Source organism: Balaenoptera physalus (genome assembly GCF_965194825.1).
Source record: "Balaenoptera physalus genome assembly, chromosome: 11".
NCBI classification, from domain to species: Eukaryota; Metazoa; Chordata; class Mammalia; order Artiodactyla; family Balaenopteridae; genus Balaenoptera; species Balaenoptera physalus.
Window position 1 is genome coordinate 19,931,504 of NC_138896.1, and position 24,013 is coordinate 19,955,516.

The 24,013-nt window shown below is 40.5% G+C and overlaps 1 long non-coding RNA gene across 1 annotated transcript; it reads right to left on the reverse strand.

Annotated features, from left to right (window-relative positions):
* Positions 1–1,460: 1,460 nt before the first annotated feature.
* Positions 1,461–24,002, reverse strand: LOC309638356. The gene is made up of 2 exons (XR_014251087.1): positions 22,537–24,002; positions 1,461–1,891 (listed from the first exon to the last, which is right to left on the reverse strand). It is a non-coding gene; the product is annotated as an uncharacterized lncRNA (long non-coding RNA).
* Between the last annotated feature and the right edge of the window lie 11 nt (positions 24,003–24,013).

Genomic DNA, 24,013 nt, shown 5'->3' on the forward strand with positions numbered 1-24,013 from the left:
TAATATTGTACATCAACTATACCTCACTTTTTTTAAAAAAAGAGAGAGAGACCCTAGAGGGCTCCCTTGCCCCTTCTACCACGTGAGGACACACATGAACCAGGAAGCTGGTTCTCACCAGATACAGAATCTGCCAGCTGATTGGACTTGATCTTGGGCTTCCCAGCCTCCAGAACTGTAGGAAATAAATTTCTATTGTTTATAAGCCACCCAGTCTATGGCATTTTGTTATAGCAGCCTGAAGGGACTGAGATCATACTTATGCAATGGCCTTTAAGAAACTGAAGTTCAATAGGAAAAACTATCTGTGATAAAGGATAAATAACAACATCGGTGCCCAGAAAAAATAAAGAAATAAGGGTAAATGCTAAGTAAAACCTCAAAAAACGTTTGGCATGACAGTATTGCCAAAAGTATGGGAAAACAAGTATTCTCAGCTTATTAGAGAGAGTGTAAATTGGCTAGTGTACCAGTCAGATGGCATGTTAAGAGGGTAACTGAAGGAAGATTAACGAAAAGATTATTTATAGAGATGTAAGGGTTGAGGGAACGTATCAGGGTTGGCGAAGCACCCAAGGACAGGCAGCTGCAGGAGATGGCTGCCACCAAGCCTGAACCGGCAAGGGGAGGGAGCTTTTACTGAAGCGTGGAGGGAGCGGTGGCCACTGGGGAGGAGTTGCCAAACAGGCTTCTGGAAAAGGAACGCAGCCACTGCCAAACAAGCCTGGAGCTCCCTTCTCCCGCCCTTCCATCTGGTGCTAGTGTTTCTCACAGGGAACCTGACTGGAAGTTGGTGGGCAAAGACACTGGCTGATAAGAGTTTTCATGGAGGTCAGCCTCCTGGGGTACCAAGCAGAGTGGTGAAAGGCAGTGTATATTTGGAGGACAAAGAGACTATCCAACACAGAAACAAGTTGACATTATCTATCAATTTTAAATAAACACCCTTGGATCTACCCATTCAACTTCTAAGAATTCACCCTACAGAGAAACTCAAATGTAAATAAAGTTGGAAAATAAAAAATAGGAGCATTTTATATTTGTTGAGAGCTTACTATGCACTAAGGCACCAAGCAAGGCACTTTACATTTAATCCTCACAAGAACCCTATGAGTTTGGCACTATTATTATCACCATTTTACACTTGAGGAAATTAAGGCTGGTGAAGCTAAGACATGGTCACAGAGTAAATAAGTGACAGCACTGGGATTTAAACCCAGTCAATCTGACTCCAGCGTCTGAGCTATAAGAAAACCCACAGCAGCGTTGTTTGTAAAAACAGAAGACTGCATATAAACATAAATGACCCTGATTTGGGGACAGGGTAAACAAATTATGGTACCTCTACACAATGGAATACTATGAACGTTAAAAAAGAATGGAGTAAATCTATGTGTGCTGATATGAGAAGGTCTCCAAGATACACAGTATATATGAGGCAAAAAGCAAGCTACAGAATATTGTAGTCTTATGTATCCATTTGTAAATAATGAAAGGTACACAAGAAACTCTGAGCAATGGTTTATCTCTGGGGAGAAGGTCTGGTAATCAAGGAAGAATGTTTCAGTGTATATCTATTATTTTCTACAAATTTATTTATTTTATTTATTTATTTTTGGCTGCATTGGGTCTCCGTTGCTGTGCATGGGCTTTCTCTAGCTGCGGCGAGCGGGGGCTACTCTTCATTGCGGTGCACGGGCTTCTCATTGCAGTGGCTTCTCTTGTTGCAGAGCATGGGCTGTAGACGCACGGGCTTCAGTAGTTGTGTCACGTGGGCTCAGTAGTTATGGCTCGCAGGCTCCAGAGCACAGGCTCAGTAGTTGTGGCACACAGACTTAGCTGTTCCATGGCATGTGGGATCTTCCCGGACCAGGGCTCGAACCCATGTCCCCTGCATTGGCAAGCAGATTCTTAACCACTGCTCCACCGGGGAAGCCTCCAGTGTATATCTTTTAGTCCTGTTTTAATATATATATTTTTAAATTTATTTATTTATTTTTGGCTGCATTGGGTCTTTGTTGCTGCGCACAGGCTTTTCTCTAGTTGTGGCGAGAGGGGGCTACTCTTCGTTGAGGTGTGTGGGCTTCTCATTGCAGTGGCTTCTCTTGTTGCAGAGCACGGGCTCCAGGCGCACAGGCTTCAGTAGCTGTGGCACACGGGCTCAGTACTGGTAGCTCACGGGCTCTAGAGCGCAGGCCCAGTAGTTGTGGCACACGGGCTTAGTTGCTCTGTGGCATGTGGGATCCTCCTGCACCAGGGCTCAAACCCGTGTCCCCCGCAATGGCAGGCAGATTCACAACGACTGCACCACCAGGGAAGTCCTAGTCCTGTTTTAATATTTAATATTTATTTTTCAATAAATACATGCAATTAAATAAAAGCCACACACAAATACATGCAAACATAGTTTGTAAAGTGCCCAGAACAGAACAATAACAGCTAACATGTATAGAGCGCTATTCTGTTTTACATGTATTATCTTTGAATATTCAAAAGAACTCTATTAAGTGTGCTTTATCCTTACCCTCATTTTTTAAATGGAGGATCAAGGACACAAAGAGATTAAATAATTTGTCCAAGGTCACCCAATGTAGCAGAGCTAGTACTTGAACACTGACAATCTAGTTCTAGAGCCAGTGCTCATAACTCCCTCTCAATAAATGATTATTGTGTTTCTGATAATTTGGCCAAAAGCAATATGAGCTTTTTCAACAGCTAGAGTGTAGAGATGGTTCACTTTAACCCATAATCATTCAAACCTTCTACATTTTTATTTGTTTTGTGTTGTTTTATGAGTTGTTACCAAGCCTGGTCTCCTCCTTCCTACATTTGCACAATTTTTTTTTAACCTAAAAACATCTCTTTACATTTTTTCTAGATAAAATGTCAACCTGTTGATTTGGGATTGAGATTCCAGCTGTGAAGATAGTTGGGAATCTTTAGCTAAGCCATTGTGTTAACTATCCCTCCTAGTTAGGGATAATCGTTAAACCTTGTAAGCACACTTTCTGTGCCAACATGTAAATTACTGACATTAAAGAGAAAACCACAGGCGCAAAATGGCATCACTTGTGTTAAAGCCCATGATACCAAAGAGGTAATTTGTCTGGGCCCTCTCCATTCCCCGACTCCGCCCCAGAGGAAAGAAAGGTAGTCTGCATGATAAAGACCCTTGGTACCACAGCCCACTCCCCACCCAACCCTAAGAGGAAGTCCTTGTCCCAAAGAACCCACTCTTTTCTTTTGCTAATGACTTTCTTGCTCCACCATCCTTTCTATAAAAGCCTTCTATTTTGTACCGTTCTTCCAAGTGTGCTTCTACTTGCTAATGGGATGCTGCTGGATTCATGAATCGCTTAATAAAGCCTATTAGATCTTCAAATGTTTTGGTTGAATTTTATTTTTTAACACTGAGAAAGGTGCCAAATAAGACAGTGATGAGTAAAACCCTTGTAAGATGCCACCCAGACAAGTTGACTCTGATATATTAACTCATCAACACTGTTTGGATGGTTCAAACTGCTGATTCGTCTGTCAACATTTCTTCATCTTGTTCCCAAGGACAATATGATAGAGTCTGCTCATCATTTTGCTGTAATTTCTGTTTTATTCAACCAATCTGCCACCACAACTGTACCCCACCATGCCCACTTTTAAAAATAGACTGGATTGAAAAGATTTGTTTACAGACACATAATAGGACTTCTATCATCATTTCATTCTTACATAAGTCTTTGCAAATTATTTGTATAGTGGTGTTTATTCATGATTTTACCAAAAATTTAAATTTCAAATTTACTGAAATTGAGTTGGAGGGAGGTGTTGGAGGGCCCTCCTGGGTACCAAAGCCTTTTCATGTTCCCCGTTTCTTGTTTGTAGGGAAAAAAGCCTTCAGCTACACCTTCCCTGAGTTCCAAAGGGCAGATTCAAGCAGTTACTAAGTAAGGGAATGCAGGAACAAAGGAAAAGCAGTGAAGAAACAATAATGCAGTGATAAAACGGAGTCCTAGTTCCTCCTCAAGGGACATACATAACAATCTGACACACATCTTTGAGTTGTTCTACAGGAACTAAGGCCCCCACCTAGGGAGAGGATGGTAACTACTTACTGAGATCCCAGACTGGTTGGAACCAGAAGGCTGATGACTGAGATTCCTGGAGCACCACTCTGTCACCTTACCATCAACCAATCAGAAGAAAGTCATACACCCTGCAGCCAGCACCCCAAATGTTGCCTTTAAAAACTTCCCTGAAAACCATCAAGGAGTTTGGGTCTTCTGAGCACAAGCCACCCGTTCTCCTTCCTTGGCCCTGCAATAAACCAATCTCTACTCCAAACTCCAACCATTCTCTGCTCCAAACTCCGACATTTCGGTTTGTTTGGCCTCACTGTGCATCGGGCACATGAACTTGGGTTTGACATTACCAGTCCCTGGTTTGAGAATTAAATTTTTTCCTCTTTTTGTGAAAATTTGAGATTTTTCCCCCAGTTTTTTTTTGTTTCTCCGTACGCGTCCTACGATTTCTCAGAGAGTAATTACAGTGACTCAGCGCACATGTATCAATTCCTACAGTGTCCCAGGAATGCATTTTGTCTAGTTCCAGACACTTAAATTCATTTAAAACATCTGCATTATCTGATGCTCTTACACACTCTTTTACTGTTTCCATTTTTTTCTTTGTTAAAACTTTGCAGATTACTAAACCTTGCTTTACAGAAAAGAAGAAGAAAAACAATTGGTTATTTTCCTTGCTTATTGTTATCTCTTAGCATTTATGCTTACTCCATCAAAGCAGCAAAGAATACTGCTTTTTCTGTTTCTTTTTCAATTCAAATGTACCTTTAAAAGCCCCTTCCCTCAGGATGGGGTGAGGGGACTGGAGAAAGTCCTTTTCTCACCTCCAACTTTGTTCGCCTCCTAGAGGAGGCTGCTACTGATCTGGAGTCATAAATAGTGAACAGGATGCTTCTGCCAGAGGGAGAGGTCATTAGAGTTGGGTTTTCCCTCTAGCTTAGTTGGTGCCTTCAGTCATTTGCTCTTTTTCTCTCCTCTATTTACATAAACCCTCAGGCATTCTCAGTTCCTGCTTGGAAGAAAGATTTCTGTCCTGAGCCTCAATTGTGTCCTGCAGCTGAGTTTACCAGAGAGCCCTGCAGAGGCAGTTATAGGAACCCACTAAGAATGAAGGGGTACCTGGTGTAGTATCCTATATGTTGTATCTTGCATGGCTCCCTTGAGAACCATGAAGCAGAGATGGCTTGGCTGAGGCAGGGTTTGATCAGTCTTATGTCCTCAGCCCAGGGCCTGCTTCCTAAATGTGTACCTGAGCAGTCACTCAGAAGGGCCCTTTGCTCGGTTTACTGCTCTGCTGTCGCCATCTTAAAACTACTCATAATTTTTTAACAAGGGGACTTGCATTTTCATTTTGCACTGGGTCCCCCAAATACGCAGCTGGTCCTGACCCAGGCTAATCACTACCTGCACTCAAACCCACCACAACTTCTGACCAAAACCTTCAGCTTCTTAAGGGGGAGGATATAACTTTCCGTTTGTTCTAGGTTTTAGCTTTTCAAACACTGTTCATGTAGGCTTTTGCTAATGTTGCATTCATTTTGAGGAATGTACTCTGTCTTTCACCTTTTATATAAATCTTTAAAAATGCTGAACTCCTAGGAAAACTCTTTGTACTCAACGATGGTTCTTCAGATGGCTCTCTTCTCTCTTCATTCTCACTGAGATTAGTCACAATTTAGACTGGAGCTTGTGTTTCTACTTTTCTTAAACACTTTTGGAGTCCTAAATCATGGGGTGTATTTTCTTCTTTTCATTGAATTGTTTTTCAGTCCATTTTCCAAAAATCTGTTTCATATCTAACCTATAAATTCCCCAAAGAAAAAAAGATGTATTGAGCAAATCAATAACACAAATAAGACATCATATAACTTCCCCTAATTCTCCTTTCATCTAAGGGCACCTGCCTTAGCTCTTTTCATAAGCCTATTTAGTTGTACCTTGCTTGCCCACTTGTCCATTTTCTTTCTCACTCATGTCGATGAAAAATTAATCAGTCGATCTAAGAAAGAAATGGGAAATTTTATTCCAGCCAAATTTGAGGATTATTACCTGGGAAGAGCATCTCAGAAAGCTATGAGAACTGTTCTACCTGTCAGAAGTCAAAGCACAGTTATATGTTTTTTGAGACAGAGGGCTGTACATCAAATGACATATTATTGACAGTTTACATAATCCAGATCTAAGCGGCATCGTGTGGGTCATGTGACCTCTTACAAGACCAAGAAAGAATGCTGTCTTTTAAGGAGTATCTTGTTGATGCTGGGAGAATGTTGCCCTTTACAGTTGAGCAATGGGGGAGGTTTGGTTGATGCATAATGCAGATACACCATGCACATTGAGGGGAGAGAGGAGGCCAAAGGGCAGAGATATTTTGCTTAAATTTCTCATCTTGCAATAAAAATATAACTTTTATTTCACACAGGTAGAAAATGAGTCTTTCACACACCCCTTTCAAAATGATTTACCAAGTCTCTTGCAAGAAAATAGCCTTAGAACAGTAGAAGTAACTTCATTATCTCTAACAGATTGCTTGTGATTTCTTTTCAGTTCAAGAATGTGTCAACTATCTAGAGCAAAGTTCACCAAAGTATGGTCCTCAGGCCAATTTGGGCCCATGGCCTATTTTTGTCTTTCCTGAGAACTATGAATGGTTTTTATGTTTTTTAAGGGTTGTAAAAACAAACAGCATGCAATAGGGAAAGCCTAAAATATTTACTATCTGGCCCTTCACAGAAAAAAAGTTTCCCAGCCCTTGGTTTAGAGAACAGTAACAATCTGCCTTCCCTCCCCACTGAGGTCGTAATAGAAAAAATGACTCCAAGCTTTAGCAAAAGGAACCTGTGGTCTCCGACCTCCTCTGGGTCCTTCATCCTGTATTTCCTTTCAGTTCTGTCTCACTCTTCACAGCAGTTATTTCAAACTATTTCTCCTGTGCTGAAGAGCATTCTACTGAGCTCTATACTCTAAGGGCAAGCCCTTAGACCTTTCTGAGGAAAGTAGTCCCAGGCAAAGCATTTTCCTCGTAAAACGTTTGTGGTTTGCGCCATTTGCGAGAAGCCAGTGCTGCTGCCCGGCCAGGAGTCAAAAGTAGGGGGGTAAAGGCAGAGCCTCTCCTCCCGCCCCCGTCCCCCTCCTCCGAGACGGTAGAGTGGAACTCTTCCCAACAGGGACGCTCGTTACAGTGAATACTGGCACACCCACCCAATCAAACACTCTCTTAGTGAGGACAAATGCTTATGTGAACTCAGATTATCCATCCAATTATCTGAGGCCTGTTGTTCATCCCGGTTTTAGAAGTCCTGGGACCCAGAGTGACTGGTCAGCTGCTGAGGTGGTCTCCTATGCTATTTCTGGATCCTGCCCCTCCGTGCAACATAATCCCACCCCCTTCTGTGCCTCTTCCAATCTGCGCGAGCCTTACTAGTGCACTTTCTGCTACAATCACCACCCACGTCAGCTTCCCCTTATCTCACAGATGGCGTTGCTCCTACCACCTTGCTAAGCCTCCTTTGGCTTTCCTTCTACCACGAGGGCAGAATGTCTCAGTGGCCTACCAAGGGGGGGGAGGTGCGGTCGCCCAGGTGCAGGCCATGAGGCATGTGTTGTCTGTAGCTATTTAAAAACAAAACCGCTTAGTTGGTCTGCTTTTAACCATCCCCAAACACTGGCAATGCTAAACAATGTCAGATAAAACACTCCTTGCTGGAAAAAGTCTTTTGCTAGTCAGTTCTAAACAATTAACGCACTTATTGCTGAGTTTGCAAAATATACGTATAAGCTTGAAATGAACACATTTTTATTACTCCTTCTTTAATAAACATTATATTCTAGCTGGAAAGTGTTCAGAGAACTCCCAGCCACAGAGTGGGCGTCCAATACACCCAGCCTCAGCCACAGACAGTGGGTTTGGAGAGTCCTGTTTCTAGTGGAATCACTGGAGTTCCCTTTGGGTACAGTTCCTGCCTCTAGTCCGTGGGGTATTACAGTTTTGCTTTTAAACACTAGATTCAAAATAAATGATGGCACGTTGATTGTAGAGGTGGAGAAACAGATCTTGAGTTACTTCAATTCTGTCACTGTATATTTGACCATTTGGGATTTTTATGTGTTTAAACCATAAGACAATGAACAGTGCAAACTGAAAAGTGTGGTATTTTTGTTTGGTAAGTACAAATTTTAGTTCATACTTGAAATATTTTACTGAATTTGAGTAAACTCTTTAAAATTGACATTTCTTCTTTTTAAATTAATTGTTTAAAACTGGAGAATGACTAAAGAACACATCCACATCAGTGGTACAATTCAGTATTCTTCCTAAACTGTACGCTTTGCATGCAATACAAAAGTATTAATGCATTACTTTTCCCCTTTTGTACTGTAATATTTTTAATTAAAAATTTTTTTTACTCACATATGTACAAAGTTCAATAAGAGAAAATTTTTACTTTCTGCATTTACTTTCTGGCCATTTAATTATTTGTTTCATTTCATGATTCCTGAAAATAATGTGTTAAAAATGACCCCACTCTCTGGGCTTCCCTGGTGGCGCAGTGGTTGAGAGTCTGCCTGCCAATGCAGGGGACGCGGGTTCACGCCCTGGTCTGGGAAGATCCCACGTGCCGCGGAGCAAGTAGGCCCGTGAGCCGCAAACTACTGAGCCTGCGCGTCTGGAGCCTGTGCTCTGCAACGAGAGAGGCCGTGATAGTGAGAGGCCCGTGCACCGCGATGAAGAGTGGCCCCCACTTGCCGCAAATAGAGAAAGCACTCACACAGAAACGAAGACCCAACACAGCCATAAAAAAAAAAAAAAAAAAAAAAGCCTAGGAGTTTACCACAGACACAGGGAGATGGGGTGCTATCTTCCTTGATGTTTAAAAAAAAAAAAAAAAAGGAAACCTGCCTGCACTGTTGGTGGGAATGTAAACTGGTGCAGCCACTATGGAGAACAGTACGGAGGTTCCTTAAAAAACTAAAAATAGAGTTACCATATGATCCAGCAATACCACTCCTGGGCATATATCCAGAAAATACGAAAACTCTAATTCAAAAAGATACACAAATCCCAATGTTCATAGCAGTACTCTTTGCAATTGCCAAGACATGGAAGCAACCTAAATATCCATCAACAGATGAGTGGATAAAGAAGATGTGGTACATATATACAATGAAATATTACTCAGCCATAAAAAAGAAAGAAATAATGTCATCTGCAGCAACATGGATGGACCTAGAGATTATCGTACTAAGTGAAATTAGTCAGACAGAGGAAGACAAATATCATATGATATCACATATGTAGAATTTTTAAAAATTATACAAATGAACTTATTTACAAAACAGAAATAGACTCACAGATATAGAAAACAAATACAGGGTTACCAAAGGGGAAAGGGGCAAGGGAAGGATAAATTAGTTTGGGATTAACAGATATACACTACTATATATGAAATAGATAACAAGGATCTACTGTATAGCACAGGGAACCATATCCAATATCTTGTAACAAACTCTAATGGAAAAGGATCTGAAAAAGAATACCTGAATCACTTTTCTGTACACCTGAAACTAACACAACATTGTAAGTCAACTATACTTCAATTTAAAAAAAATGATCCACTCTAAATAAACTGTGGTACATCCAGACAGAGGAATATTATTCAGCACTGAAAAGAAATGAGTTATCTAGACAGGAGAAAACATGGAAGAGCCTTAAATGCATATTACTAAGTGAAAGAAGCCAATCTGAAACAGCTACATATTATATGATTCCAACTATATGACATCTGAAAAAGGCAAAACTCCGGAGAGTGTAAAAGGATCAGGGGTTGCCAGGCACTGTGGGGGAGAGAGGGATAAATAGGTGGAGCAAAGAAGGCTTTTAGGGCAGTGAAAATACTCTGTATGATATTATAAAGATGTCTACATGTCATTGTACATTTGTCCAAACCCATAGAATGTACTCCAGCAAGAGTGAACCCTAAGGGACTGTGGACTTTGGCTGATAAAGATGTGTCAGTGAAGGTGCATGAATTGTAACAAATGCACCACTCTGGTGGGGATGTTGATCATGGGGGAGGCTATACATGTGTCTGGGGCAGGGAGGATTATATGGGAAATCTCTGTACCTTCCGCTCAATTTTGTTGTGAATCTAAAACTGCTCTAAAAAGGCAAAGTCTCATAAAATAAAAAGAAGGTCCACTCTGGGTGTCTAATAAGCTCAGTACACCTCTGGGTGACCCTCTTCCAGTCCACAAGGCTTTACCTCCTGTGCTCTCCCACCTTCCCAGATGCCACACTTGCCCCACAGCCTCATCTGCCTCTCCCCCACTACCTGTGACCTCTCCCTATCTCCTTTCCAGCAGCATTTAAACATGGTTTAAATGTTCAGTCGTTTTCCTATCTGGATCTTCCCTTCACTGCCAGATTTCTTGAGTTTTCTGTACTTGCTGGCTCCACGGGTTCACGTGCTACTCTAGCCTCAACCCACTGCAATGTGGCCGCTGCACCCACCAGGCCACTGAATCTTCTCTTACCAAGTCTAATGGCAACTTCTTATCGATAAATTAATGGTCACTTTTGACTATTTCTTAAATTACTTGACTTCTGACAGTTGATCAATGCTAAGTTCTTAAATGCTCGCCTCCGAGATACCACGCTCGCCTGGTTTCTCCTGCCTCTGACGTTGCTGATTCCCAGCCTTCCTGGGTAACTCTTTTTTCTCTGCCTGTCTCTTAAGTATCTGAGGTCCTCAGGCTTAGGTCTTGAGCCCTCTTATCTCCCTCTCCACAATCTCCTCAAGTGATCTTATTCACCTTCAGAGTGAGGACACCTGGACTCGAAGAAGTGGCGGATCTGTCCAAAGTCACACTGTATGACAGCATCAGAGTGACAGTTATGTTTAACAAAAGTCTACTGTGTGCTAGGCATTGTGTAGGGCACTGGGGATACAGATTCGAATAAGATGCTATTCCTCCCCCTCCAACTTTTGCAACCTGGACGGCCCTTCCCCTCTCCCATTCCATCTGCCCCCTCCCTATCTAGTGTCTACTTATCCTTCACAAGTCAATTTAGGATGCCCCTTCTCATGGGAAGCTTTTCCTGATTACTCCTGAGCCTGGCTGGGCTCTTCCCCCTTCCTGTGGGCTTCACAGCACCCTCTACTTACTCCCTTGCATTTCTCATGTTGCCTTGTAATTATTTACTAATCTTTTCTTCCCCACTGGCCTCCATTTCTTATAGTTGTAAGATCTTTCCTCTGCTTGAGCTGAAAAGAGCAGAGTAAGCCATGTTACTAGGAGTCACACCAACTTTTCCACTTTTTCAGGAGGGCCAACTGCCAGGGCAATTGACAGTAATATCATTGAGGGCAACAGACTGTGTCTGCGGGCACCATCCTATCCCCAACACCTAGCAAATTACCTGGCGTATGGTAATTGCTCAGAAATTGTTTGCCTTATGAAGAATGAATGAAGAAATAAACGAACCACTTGACTTTATGCTAAATGTTGGGACAGAACTTTGAGAAATGTCCTATTTCCCAGGCAGAGAAAAGATAATGAGTCAGAAGGTTATTCTGTTTGCAGGTAGGTAAAGGGACTAGCGGACTTCCGGAAGTCCCCACCAATCCAGTGATTCTGAATTTGATTTAATATAATATAGCCCATGTGTGGGGAAATCGGATCTATTTCTTTTGTTGTTAAAATTCTGAAGAACATTACTTTGTATAGATATTAATGAAAATCTAGTTTGCTCGATAGGTGAGAAAATCAATGTAGCATATAGATTGTTAGATGAATGAGTCTTTCCAATTCAAGTTCTGCTTTTAATTAGATTAGAGAGCACTGCCACCTAGTGGGTAGTAAAAAAAATTCTTCCTGCAACTATATGCCATGAATACTGTTTGGTAAATTACTGTGAATAAGGTTATTAACATTCTGAAACTGAATCTAAGCAAGCTATTTCAGGAAGAATTCTGTTGTCCTGGTATTTACTTTAACTTGGGAGATCTGACTGACTGCTTATCATGAAGTCAACATAGATTCCTAATAAGCAAAGTTCAAGATTTCTTTGAAATTTTTTGTCCTTTGAATACATCCCACTAAGAGTGTAGGGAGTACTATGTTCAAAACGTACTTGAATTAATTCTTTTCTCTATGTGGTTACATCATCAATTTGATGCACAATTAGAATTAGTTTAGGTTTTGCTTTTGTGCGTTCATTTTCATTTGATGTTTTCCAACATTTTACTATAAAATTTTCAGACATAGGGAGCAGCAGAAAAAAATTTAAGCGAACACTTGTATACCCACTGCCTAAATTTACCACTAACATTTTAGTATATTTACTTTATCACATTCATCTAAACAGCTCTGTATACATCCATGTATCTTATACTTTTGAAACATTTCAAAATAGATTGCAGATACTGGTACATTTCCCACTATATACTGCCACATCCACATCAATAATAGAGTTTTTAATTTAATTTTTTTGCATTTGTAAAACATTTACAGAGTTCAAAAATTTTATATACACTCAAAAGACTCACTCTCATCCTGTTACCCTCTCCTAAGTAATGACTTTCTATTTTCATCAGTTTCTTATTTAGCTTTTCTGTGTTTCTTTTTTAATAAAAAATAAGCAAATACACACACACCTATATTCTTATTTCTTTCTTTACTAAAGGTAGAATGCTATATATACTCTCTTACTCTACTCTTTTCATTTAATGATATATTCTAGGAATTCTCCATCTCAAAGAGCTTCCTAATTCTTTTATTATGGTTTCATAGTACTACACTGTGTAGAGAAACCATAATTATTCAACCTGTTTCCCATGGGTGTGCAATTAGGTTGTTTCCAACACTTAGGTATTATAAATAAATAATGCTATAGTGAAAAGCCCTGAGCACATGTTGTTATAAATGTATAGCGGTATATCTTCAGAGTAAATTCCCAGAAATGCAACTGCTAAGTCAAAAGTCAATGCGGGGCTTCCTTGGTGGCGCAGTGGTTGAGAATCCTCCTGCCAATGCAGGGGACACGGGTTCGAGCCCTGGTCCGGGAAGATCCCACATGCCGCAGAGCAACTAAGCCCATGCGCCACAACTATTGAGCCTCTGCTCTAGAGCCCACGAGCCACAACTACTGAGCCTGTGTGCCACAACTACTGAAGCCCATGTGCCTAGAGCCCGTGCTCTGCAACAAGAGAAGCCACCGCAGTGAGAAGCCCGCGCACTGCAACGAAGAGTAGCCCCCACTCACCGCAACTAGAGAAAGACTGTGCGCAGCAACGAAGACCCAACATAGCCATAAATAAATAAATAAATAAATAAATTTATATATATAAAAAATGTCAATGCATATACAGACACTGTAGAAATGCACTGTTGCATATTACCAAATTCCATAGGGCTTTTATCATTTTGCACTCCCATTAGCCATGTATGAGAGTGCTTGTTTTCACCAAGCCTCACCTATAGAATGTTCTATCAGTTTTCTGCTGCTGTGTAGCAAATAGCTACAATCTTTTTTTTTTTTAATGGCTACAATCTTAGTGGCTTAAAATAAAACATATTTACTATCTTATAGTTTTTGTGTCAAGAATCTGAGCACAGCTTAACTGGACCCTGTGCTCAGGGTCTTACACAGCATTAAAGGAGGTGTTGGCCAGGCTGTGTTCTCATCTGAGGGCTCTACTGGGGAAGAATCTGGCTCCAAGCTCATTCAGGTGGTTGGCAGAATTCATTTCTTTGAGGCTATAAAACTCATGGTGGCTTGCTTCTTAAAGGACAGTAGGAGAATGTCTCCACCTTCAAGAAAGGTCTGAGCCTTCTGCTGAAGGGCAGCCTACTGGTTAAGTCAGGGCTACCAGGATCATTCCCCTTTTGATTAATTTAAAGACAACTGATTTGGGACCTTAAATACATTCATAAAATTCAATTGTCTTTGCTATATAACATAACCTATTCAAGGTTATAACTCCAGAGGTCAAACATCATGGTGGGGGGCATTTTAGAATTCTGCCTACCACAAGGATGTTGTCAAGTTTTCAAATATTTGCTAATCTGATAGGTGAGGAATGGTTTCTCAGTGTTTTACTTTGCATATAGCTTATTATGAGTAGAGTTGAGTACTGTTTCATATATTCAAGGACCAATTGTATATCTTTTTCTGGGAATTGACTGTTCCTGTCTTTTGCCCATTTTTCTATCCAGTTGGTGGCTTTTTTCTCTTTCAATGTTTTAGAACTCTGTACATTAGAGAAATTAGCCCTTTACCTGTGAAATACATTGCATCTATTTTCTCTCAGCTTGTCATTTGTCTTTTGTCTCCAAAAATTAATTGGTGCAAATATTTGTGGTTGCCAAGGTTTTTATGGTCAAACACTTTGCAGTATTTCTATCTCTTCACCCGTTTTAAGTTAATATTTTTAAAAGATGTTATTATTGAAAGTTTCAAACATACATGAGTAGAGGAAACAGAATAACGAATCCTCATGTATTCATATACACTGATTTCAACAGTTATCAACACCAGGCCAATCTTGTCTTATTTACACCAAAGACTCTCAACTGTGGGTGATTTTGCCCCACAGGGGATATCTGTCAACGTCTGTTGACATTTTTGATCATCACAACTGGGCAGTGCTCCCGGCAGCTAGTGGGTAGGGGTCAGGGATGCTGCTGAACAGCAGACAACGCACAGGGCAGCCTCCACAACAAAGAGTTATCTGGCTCCAAGTGTCAATGGTGCCCATGTTAGAAAGCCTAACTTATACCTTGACCCTTCCTTCCCACAATGATTATTTCAAAGAAAATATCCAATATGTAAACACTATTTACAGATAAAGCCATTACAGTAAAAACCATAATACCGTTATTACACCTAATATCTTAACATCATAAAATATCCAGTCAGCGTGCAGATTTCCCTTATTATTTCATTTTTTTTTTACATTTGGTTATTCCACACAAGATCCATATATTGCACCTGTTATTATGTCTCTTTGTACTCTACAAATCCTTCCTTCTGCTTTTTTTTTTTTTTTTTCTTCTCATCCTGCCATTTAGTTAAGAAACCAGGTTATTTGTCCTGTAGCATTTCCTATACTTTGGATTTTGCTGATGGCATCCCCATGGTGCTTACCACATTTCTGTCCCCAGTAGTTCCTTAAACTGGCAGTAGATTTCCAATTCACATTCAATTTGGGGGTAAGAATACCTCATAAGTGGTGCATTTATCTTTAAAGAAATATCCAGGAAAAAGCCAGTGAATCTTTGTTTCTAAATATAACCTTGCTGATCTGGAAAATAAATTCTGAACTCTTGACATTCTCACATTAGAGGATTTAAGAGCAGAGTCTTTAGAGCTCATACTCTCAGCAGTTTTCTCAGATGGCAACTTCACCTAGGATGATGGCCCTTCTAGGCACTTACCTAAGCCTCAAGAGTCCCATGTAATTTTCCTGCCTACAGCCCAGTGCCTAAACGAGATGACCTGAGACTAAGATGAATGACTTCAAATTTCCTGACAGCCTTGAACAAGCTGTATCTAGTCTCTTGGGGATAAAATAATGAACGTTACCCTAGGGAGATAGAAAAGATAAGAAAAGACAATCTGATTTAAAACAAGGCGTTCATCCTACTTGTCAGAAGTAAGGATTTAGTCAGAAGCAAGTTCTAAAGGGGATTAAGGGTCTTTCTATGTGTGCGTACAGGTGCGCAGGGATCAACACATCCCAAAGTCACTGGAGTGGCAGCCAGTTAGAACAACTGCTGTCCTGCAGATTCACGTGTAGAAGGAGACTTTGCTGAGTAAGCTACGTTTCCAAGTTTCCCGTTAATACCCAATAGTGCGTGTGACAGGAGTCTGCAGAGGCCATCAGCACCCAGCAGCCAGCAGCTTCCCAGGTGCCACCGGCCCCCACATCTTGGGCAATATTGTAGTAGAATACCCCTCTGGTCTCGGGGGAGACACCTCCCAGGGAATAGCTTCCTCTGGCACCCTAGAGGGTGGATCTCAGGCAAGTTCCAGAGGGAAGATTTCCAGCAAGTTCCCTGGGTGCAGCACCACAGGGATCTCCCTGCCACTGGCATGCCCTCTCCAACAAGGTCTAGATCTTGGCTGGGGGCATGGGGTCTGCCTTGGATGCTGTGTTTTAGATGCAGGAACAGTGGCCGCTCCTTATATTGCGCTCTCGAGAGTTCTCTTTGCTTCCTTGGGTGCTGAGATAGAGCATCCAAGGAATTTCCTCCTTTCTGAGATCCAGACCTCACTGGAGAGGACGGAAAGGACAGTGGCAGAAGTTGCTGTGGTGTTGTGCTGGCGGAACTTGTGGGAAAATCCTCCCTCTGGAACTTGACAGTGACTCTGGGGCCGAGAGGAAATAAATTGATACCTGGCACACATTCTGACACCAGCCCAGTTCAGTTTCTCTGTGGCACATAGAAAAAATAATTTTGTTCACTTTGCAGGTTTTTGTGCTGATGAAAGTGAAATGGTACATGTGAAATGCTTCATAAAAGATACAAATGTTAAGATAGGATTAAAAATTATTTGCCTGTAAGGATGCCTGTCCTTGGATTCAGGCTCTCCGATGTTAATTTTGTTGAATTTTCTCAGGCCACTTGAAGCGTTTCCTGAGCCCAAGTTCTGTTTCTGCTTTGTTATCTGCTGAAGCACAGTCACTTGGTGGCAGATAAGTTGGCTCTAGCCTCCTACAAGTGAGGGGTTCTGTCTATATTCTCCTTCAGCATCCAGGCAGCCTCTCCCAGGAACTGGCCTGTTTTATTTTCTAGCGTTATTGTATGATTTACACACAATAAAATTCACCTATGTTAAAGTATACAGTTTAATGAGTTTTGGTAACTATATACAGTCTTGTAACCACCATCACACTAAGATATAGAGCATATCCTTGATACTCAAAGTCTCCTTGGCCTCAACTACTTTTGATCACTTGAACTACATCCTTGCATTTTCCACTTTCAATACTCAGACTCACTTTCTGTGCTGGTCACCACGTTTCATTTTTCTGAGAAACATCCCTGTTTTTGTCTATTTTGTAGAGTAGAAGTAACCGACAGGTTTAGAGTTCAATAACTAAAGAGTCTTTTCCTGGCTCAAATGCAAAGGTCCATCATAAGTTTTTTCTTAGTCATTTTACCTCCACCCTCAAAGTGTGGTGATCTTTAATGATCTTGTTATATTTTTTAATGCCTGAAGGAGACCTCCTAGGGTAGCAGCCATCCACTGTTCTCCAGGAACAGTCCTTATACCTGGAGTGGGGTGAAGTGGCATGTCTATGGGACAATGCATCACACCACCTCCCCCCATATACATGTCTAAGCCAGAGCTTATTGGACCATCTGAACCAAGCAGAGTCAGTCAGTTTCTCGTTCCCAGGAATTTCAAGGGTGGACCATAGGGGCATAGACTGTCATTGGAGCTGCACTGCACTATGGGAAGATCCTGGAGACACAATCTAAGCACTGAAGTTAACCAATTAATGTCTGTTGTATGCAATCTGAGATACTTTACTAAACTGAAACTTCTACTAACTGGTACAATTTCCCCTCAAAAGTAGAATAGAATTGCTCTCTTACTGGCCGACAGAAACCTAGTCCCAAGAGCTACTGAGAGGGGAAGTATGATGTAGCTTACTTGACCAGGCTTCTTCCTGTACTGGGAATCCATCTACCCAGAAGGTCTCCTGCCCTTTCTGAACACAAGTCTGACCATTTTCTCTCAGCCAGTCTTAAGCCTTTTCTCTACCTCAAGACTTTTATTGTTTTTTTAAATATATGTTATTATTTTCATTCATATTTCCTAATGTCTGTGAATAAAATTCTATGTCTCCTGTATTATTTCTGACAAATGTGTTACTGGAACACATCTTATATGTTCAAAAACATAATATAACAGGACAGACCTTCCTGAGATTGGCGATGTATAATGTCAAAAGTTTAAATTTGGGCCTCATATATCAAAACTTACTTAGAAATACTTCTTTTCATTGAGAACAAGATAAACAGATTTTTCAAAGAAAAGGGGTTTTCTCCTCTTGAGAGCCCTTTTAAAATGCAGGAGCTGCTTAGCATTGCTTCAAATACAATAAAGTTGAAATGAAATGACCATAAAAAGGAAAAATCACACAAATTGCAGAATGGCTTAGGTAGTTGCGCTGCATTAGTTCTAGAGTTTATGCTGGCTACTCCCACTCTGAAGTGAGGAGCAAGCAGCTGAGAAAGGTAGAGTGGGAAAGCTGAAAAGCTTTCTGTTATGGGTTGAATTGTGTACCCCCCCCAAATTCCTATGCTTAGGTCCTATTGCCCAGGACCTCACAATGTGACTTTATTTGGAGACAAGGTCTTTACAAAGGTAATCAAGTTAAAATGAGAAGATCAAGATGATCCTATCTTAATCAGTGTGTGCTGGTATAATAAAAATACCAGAGGGACTTCCCTGGTGGCCCAGTGGTTAGGACTCTGAGCTTCCAATGCAGGTGGCATGGGTTCGATCCCTGGCTGGGGAACTAAGATCCCACATGCCGCACGGCGTGGCCAAAAAAAAAAATAACCAGAGACCGTGTGGCCTATACAATAAACATTTATTTTCTCTTGGTTCTGGGAAGTCCAAGATCAAGGAGATCTGAATCAGGAGATTGAGTCTGGTGAGGACCTATTTTTCAATTCATAAATGGCCATGTTCTCACTGTTTCCTTATATGGTAGAAGGGGTGAGGGAGCTCTCTGGGGTCTCTTTTATAAGGGCACTAATCCCATTTATGAGGGCTCCACCTTCAAGATCTAATTACCGTCCAAAGGCCCCACCTCCAAACACTATCACATTGGGAATTAGGTTCCAACATATGAATCTTGGAGGGGCACAAACATTCAGTCTATAGCCGACCCTAATCCAATATGACTGATGTCCTTACAAAAAGGGGAGATTTGGATAGAGACACATATAGCAGGAAGATGATGGGAAAAGGCACAGGGAGAAGATAGCCATCGATAAGCCAAGGAGAGAGATCATTCCCTCATAGCTTTCAGAAGGAACCAAGGTCTGCTGTTAGAAAACAGAGCTGCAATCACTCACCTACACATAAAGCTCAACAATTTTCGGTTCCTTTATACTAATAAGACACAAGACATAATTTTCTCTCTCCTTCATATAAGACATTCCTATTAACCCATCAGCCGAGTATGGACTGTAGTGTACTCCCAGGCCTTCCCATTCTACGGGGATCCAAGTAAATCCTCAGTCAAGGTCCAGGCAAGGCTTTCTTTCCCATTGTGATGGCTAATTTTATGGGTCAACTTGACTGCGCCACAGGGTACCCAGATATTTGAACAAACATTATTCTGAGTGTTTCTGTGAGGGTGGTTTTTTTTTAACATCTTTATTGCAGTATAACTGCTTTACAATGGTGTGTTAGTTTCTGCTTTATAGCAAAGTGAATCAGCTATACATATACATGTATCCCCATATATCCTCCCTCTTGCGTCTCCCTCCCACCCTCCCTATCCCACCCCTCTAGGTGGTCACAAAGCACTGAGTTGATCTCCCTGCGCTATGTGGCTCCTTCCCACTAGCTAGCTATTTTACATTTGGTAGTATATATAAGTTGTGAGGGTGTTTTTGAATGAGATAAACATTTAAATCAGTAAACTGAGTAAAGCAGATTGGCCTCCATAATGTGAGTGTGCCTCACTGAATCAAATGAAAGCCTCACTACCTCCCCTTCCCCCTTCAAGAGCGCACTTTCCTGCCTGGGAGCCTTTGAACTGGTCCCTGGTTCTACAGCAGCTACAGGTCTTTGGACTCAGAATGGACATTGGATCTGCAGATTTTAGGCTTGCCAGCTTCCATAATCATGTGAGCCAATTCCTTATTTATATATATATATATAAAATATACCTTATTGGTTCTGTTTCTCTGGAGAACCCTAATACACCCATCCTTCCTTACGTAGCCAACAATTCATTTGCATCATACAAATTTACCAACTAACTTTTGTAAAATTACTGCTATGGATTTTGTGAAATATTTCTCCATGTTCAAATCCTTTCAGACATGGTCTGGGTTTAAGGAATAAAATATAAATAAACATCAAATGAAAGAGAGATTAAGAAGAAAATTTCTGCCTGGAATGCACTTGTTTTGAAAAAAGAACACTGACAGGCCATCATGAAAATTCAACAGTTTCTTTATACAAATGACAACTAGTAGACCGAAATATGTCTTCTGTAAATAATGGACTTCTCAGGATCAATACTCACTGTTCTGACACTTGAAAATGAAAACACCCTTTTAAAGTGAGAATGAAATATACAACGAGAAGAGAAATTATAATGTCTGAAGTAAAAGGTTTATGTTCATCATGGACTGCACTCATTGTGTGTTTTATTTTTCATTTCCTTGGTGCTTTGTAATCACCTGTTAACTATCTTTTATAGCTGATTAGTCATCTTTAAAATTACTATGTGTCTCATATTAACTATTATTAAAATGTTATCTTAAAAATAAAAAACTTAATTCTGATACACTGAATTTTAACATTTTTTCCTGCTCTCACTTTTTTTTTTTTTAACCTTGCACATGTCACAGGTAACCTAAAACCTAAGTTAAACTATTTGAATACAATTCAGAGCTGGGGAATTGGGTAAAATGGATGCTCTACAAATGATCTTACATGAGCTTTCTGAATCAGAATGTAACAAATTATTATTTGTTCCCCTTGGCAGTTTTCAGAAGGATAGAGATTATCATGTAAAAGTCAGGCAATTTCTGCACTCTGGCTGAAAACCTTGGGAATTTAGTTTAGCCTTAATAAATAATAACAAAATTTTAAAAGGTTCTATTGCTTTTCATTAACATTTTAATTTATCATTATTCTTTATACCATGCTAAATGATTTAGCTTTATTTTTCTATTATCATACAGTATTGTGTTTCTTTCTTCCTTTCTCTTTCACAAACTGATAAATGCTCTTGGGCAAGATAAGAAGACACAGCCCTACAATGCCCAGCAACGGAGTCTGTGCTAAGCTACACGTGGCTAATAGAAAGATTACGTAAAAATACCCATAATTTTTCAAAACTTGTATAGTGGAAGACTGCAATAAATTAAAGGATTATATATGAGTCAACATCACTGCATAAACTTAACCCTATCAATACCCATGGTTTCTTACTAAAGATAAGACACTATATTTGGATGCCTAGAGAAAAATTCTGATTAAATGATTAACTACTTATAACTTTTTTCCAGATACCTGCAAAATTGTTTCCTTATAAATTGTTCTTCAAAAGCAATAGGAAAGGATACGGTGAATTCCCTGGAGGTCCAGTGATTAGGACTCCGCACTTTCACTGAGGAGGACTGGAATTAGATCCCTGGTGGGGGAACTAAGATCCCACAAGCCACAAGCAACACGGCCAAAAAACAAACAAACAAAAAGCATATGTTTTGGAGACATTCCCCAGTACTTCGAGGGTTTGAGGAACCTTTGTCTCTTGAGAGAGGAATATTTTTAGAACCTCCCTCTTTCCACATGTGGACTTTGAGTCAGAAGATCTGAAGTCTCAGCCTTCCCTGGTGGCACAGTGGTTGAGAATCTGCCTGCCAATGCAGGGGACACGGGTTCAAGCCCTGGTCTGGGAAGATCCCACATGCCACGGAGCAACTAGGCCCGTGAGCCACACTACTGAGCCTGCGCGTCTGGAGCCTGTGCTCCGCAACAAGAGAGGCCGTGATAGTGAGAGGCCTGCGCACCGCGATGAAGAGGGGCCCCCGCTTGCCACAACTAGAGAAAGCCCTCGCACAGAAACGATGACCCAACACAGCCAAAAATAAATATAAAAATAAATAAATAAATTAACTTTAAAAAAAAAAAAAAAAGAAGATCTGAAGTCTCAGTCTACCACTGCCTAGTTGGGTGAGATCTTGGACTTGTGATTTAGCCTCTCAGTCTTATAAAAAAGTGAGTAGAAAACATTTGCCCTACATGGCTACTGAGAGGATTCAATGGGATAATGTACATTACGATAGTTTAGAGCAGCCAGGTGCCATGGAAATAAAATGTGAGACACAAATGTGAATCACATCTGTAATTACAATTTTTTCCGGTAGCCATATTAAAAAAATTAAAAGTGAAATTAATTTTAACAATATTTGTATTCAACCCAATATATCCAAAGTATTATTTCAGCATGTAATCAATACAAAAAATTACGGAAACATTTTACATTCTACCTTTTTCACACTAAATCTTTGAAATTCGGTGTGTATTTTACATTATAGTACATTTCAATGAAAACTAGACATATTTCAAGTGCTCAACAGCCGTCATGTGGCTGGTAGCCACCCAAATGAATAGCATAGGTAGATATCTGAATTAATTTGTCACATCAACTAGTTGATCATTTAGCAGGCAAAGCATAAGGGATCTTACCTAAGCTGGTGACATGGTGGTTGCAGACTCTGGGGGCTTCACAATTTTTCCTAAGGGAGGCATCATCTCCTTTGGTATGCTGAACTTAAAAAAAGTCAAATAACACTAAAATGTATAAAGTTAATGTCTCTCCACACCATTCCAAAACTAACCAGTACTATTAGCAACTACAGATAACATTTGGGGAGGTGTGCTTCATAAGACGTTTAAAAAATCAATTCTTTTATTGCCTCTAGATTTTCAACTATGATAACCTCTAAATTCTACCCCTCTGGTTTGGTTACCATTTTCATACGGAAGACATTTTTCTTTCCCAGCTTTTTAGTTCTGTTAAGAAATAACATTAGGTACTTTGCTTTATACAATACTTAGTACAGACTACCTGAATATAACTTTTTATATATTTTAAAATATATACTTACTATTTGGGCTCTTTTCATCAGTGATGCCTTTTTATCATGTGGCTGAATGAAGAAATTAGAAGTCAGATTTAGTTTTGACTGGCTGGTGTTTCAAAGTCAAATTACAAGGTCATCAAAATTCTTACTCGGAAACTCAGTTGTCTACTAACAGTTTTCAAATCAGTGGGTTGTTTCCTTTATTTGGAATTTATATTAAATGTTACATTTCACCCCAAAGAAAGCTAGATTTTGAGCGCTGTCAAAAAGAAATATGGTGGGGCGGGTGGCAGGAGGTGGGCACGCAGTGTCTGCAGGGTATACAGCTGAGAAAGCATTTCCTAAAGGCGGTGCTGTGCGTAGTTAGTAGATAAATATTTCATTCCTTCTGAGAATGATAATCCTATGAAAAGTTAAGAAATGGGAAAACAGACTTGTATTAATAGCTATGGTAGGTGTAAACAAAAGATTTAACAAGACTCCAGTAAACCGAAATGTACTATGCCCACAAAGAAAGTTGAGAAATTTGTAAAACGACTTAAAGGAAAAAAAAAAGCTAGACGTAATTATTATTAAGGCTTTCCTGCTCCTTCAAATTGCAATGGCAGTTGTTTTCCCGGCGCCCAGAACAGTACTTGGTACGTACTAGATGCTCAGTGAACAGCAGGATTCATTGCAGGATTATGACTTCCGGCACTACTACCGCACCACAATGTAGTCAAAATACAAAAAGCCAAAACATAAAAGCTCTTAATACAATTAGGAGTCCGCGGAACGAGGGTTTTACAGAAAAATAAGCCGTACTACATATACAATATTTTGTTCTCCCAGTGTTTACAACTAGTGGGGGCAGGTCTTTTCCCCGCTTGTAAAAGTCAAAAAAAAAAAAAAAAAAAGATTCCACTCTGAAGCGAAGTTCCGAGCACGGGTCAGAGGGCAGGATCCGAGGACTCTAAACAATCAAGTAGGAGAAGCCCCAGGCTATTCCAGCCCAAACACACGCTACGCCCACCACGCAGGCGCAGGAAGGGGCGGAGCCGAAGAGAGCGGAGCCGAGAGGCGATTCGCCGGATTCGGAT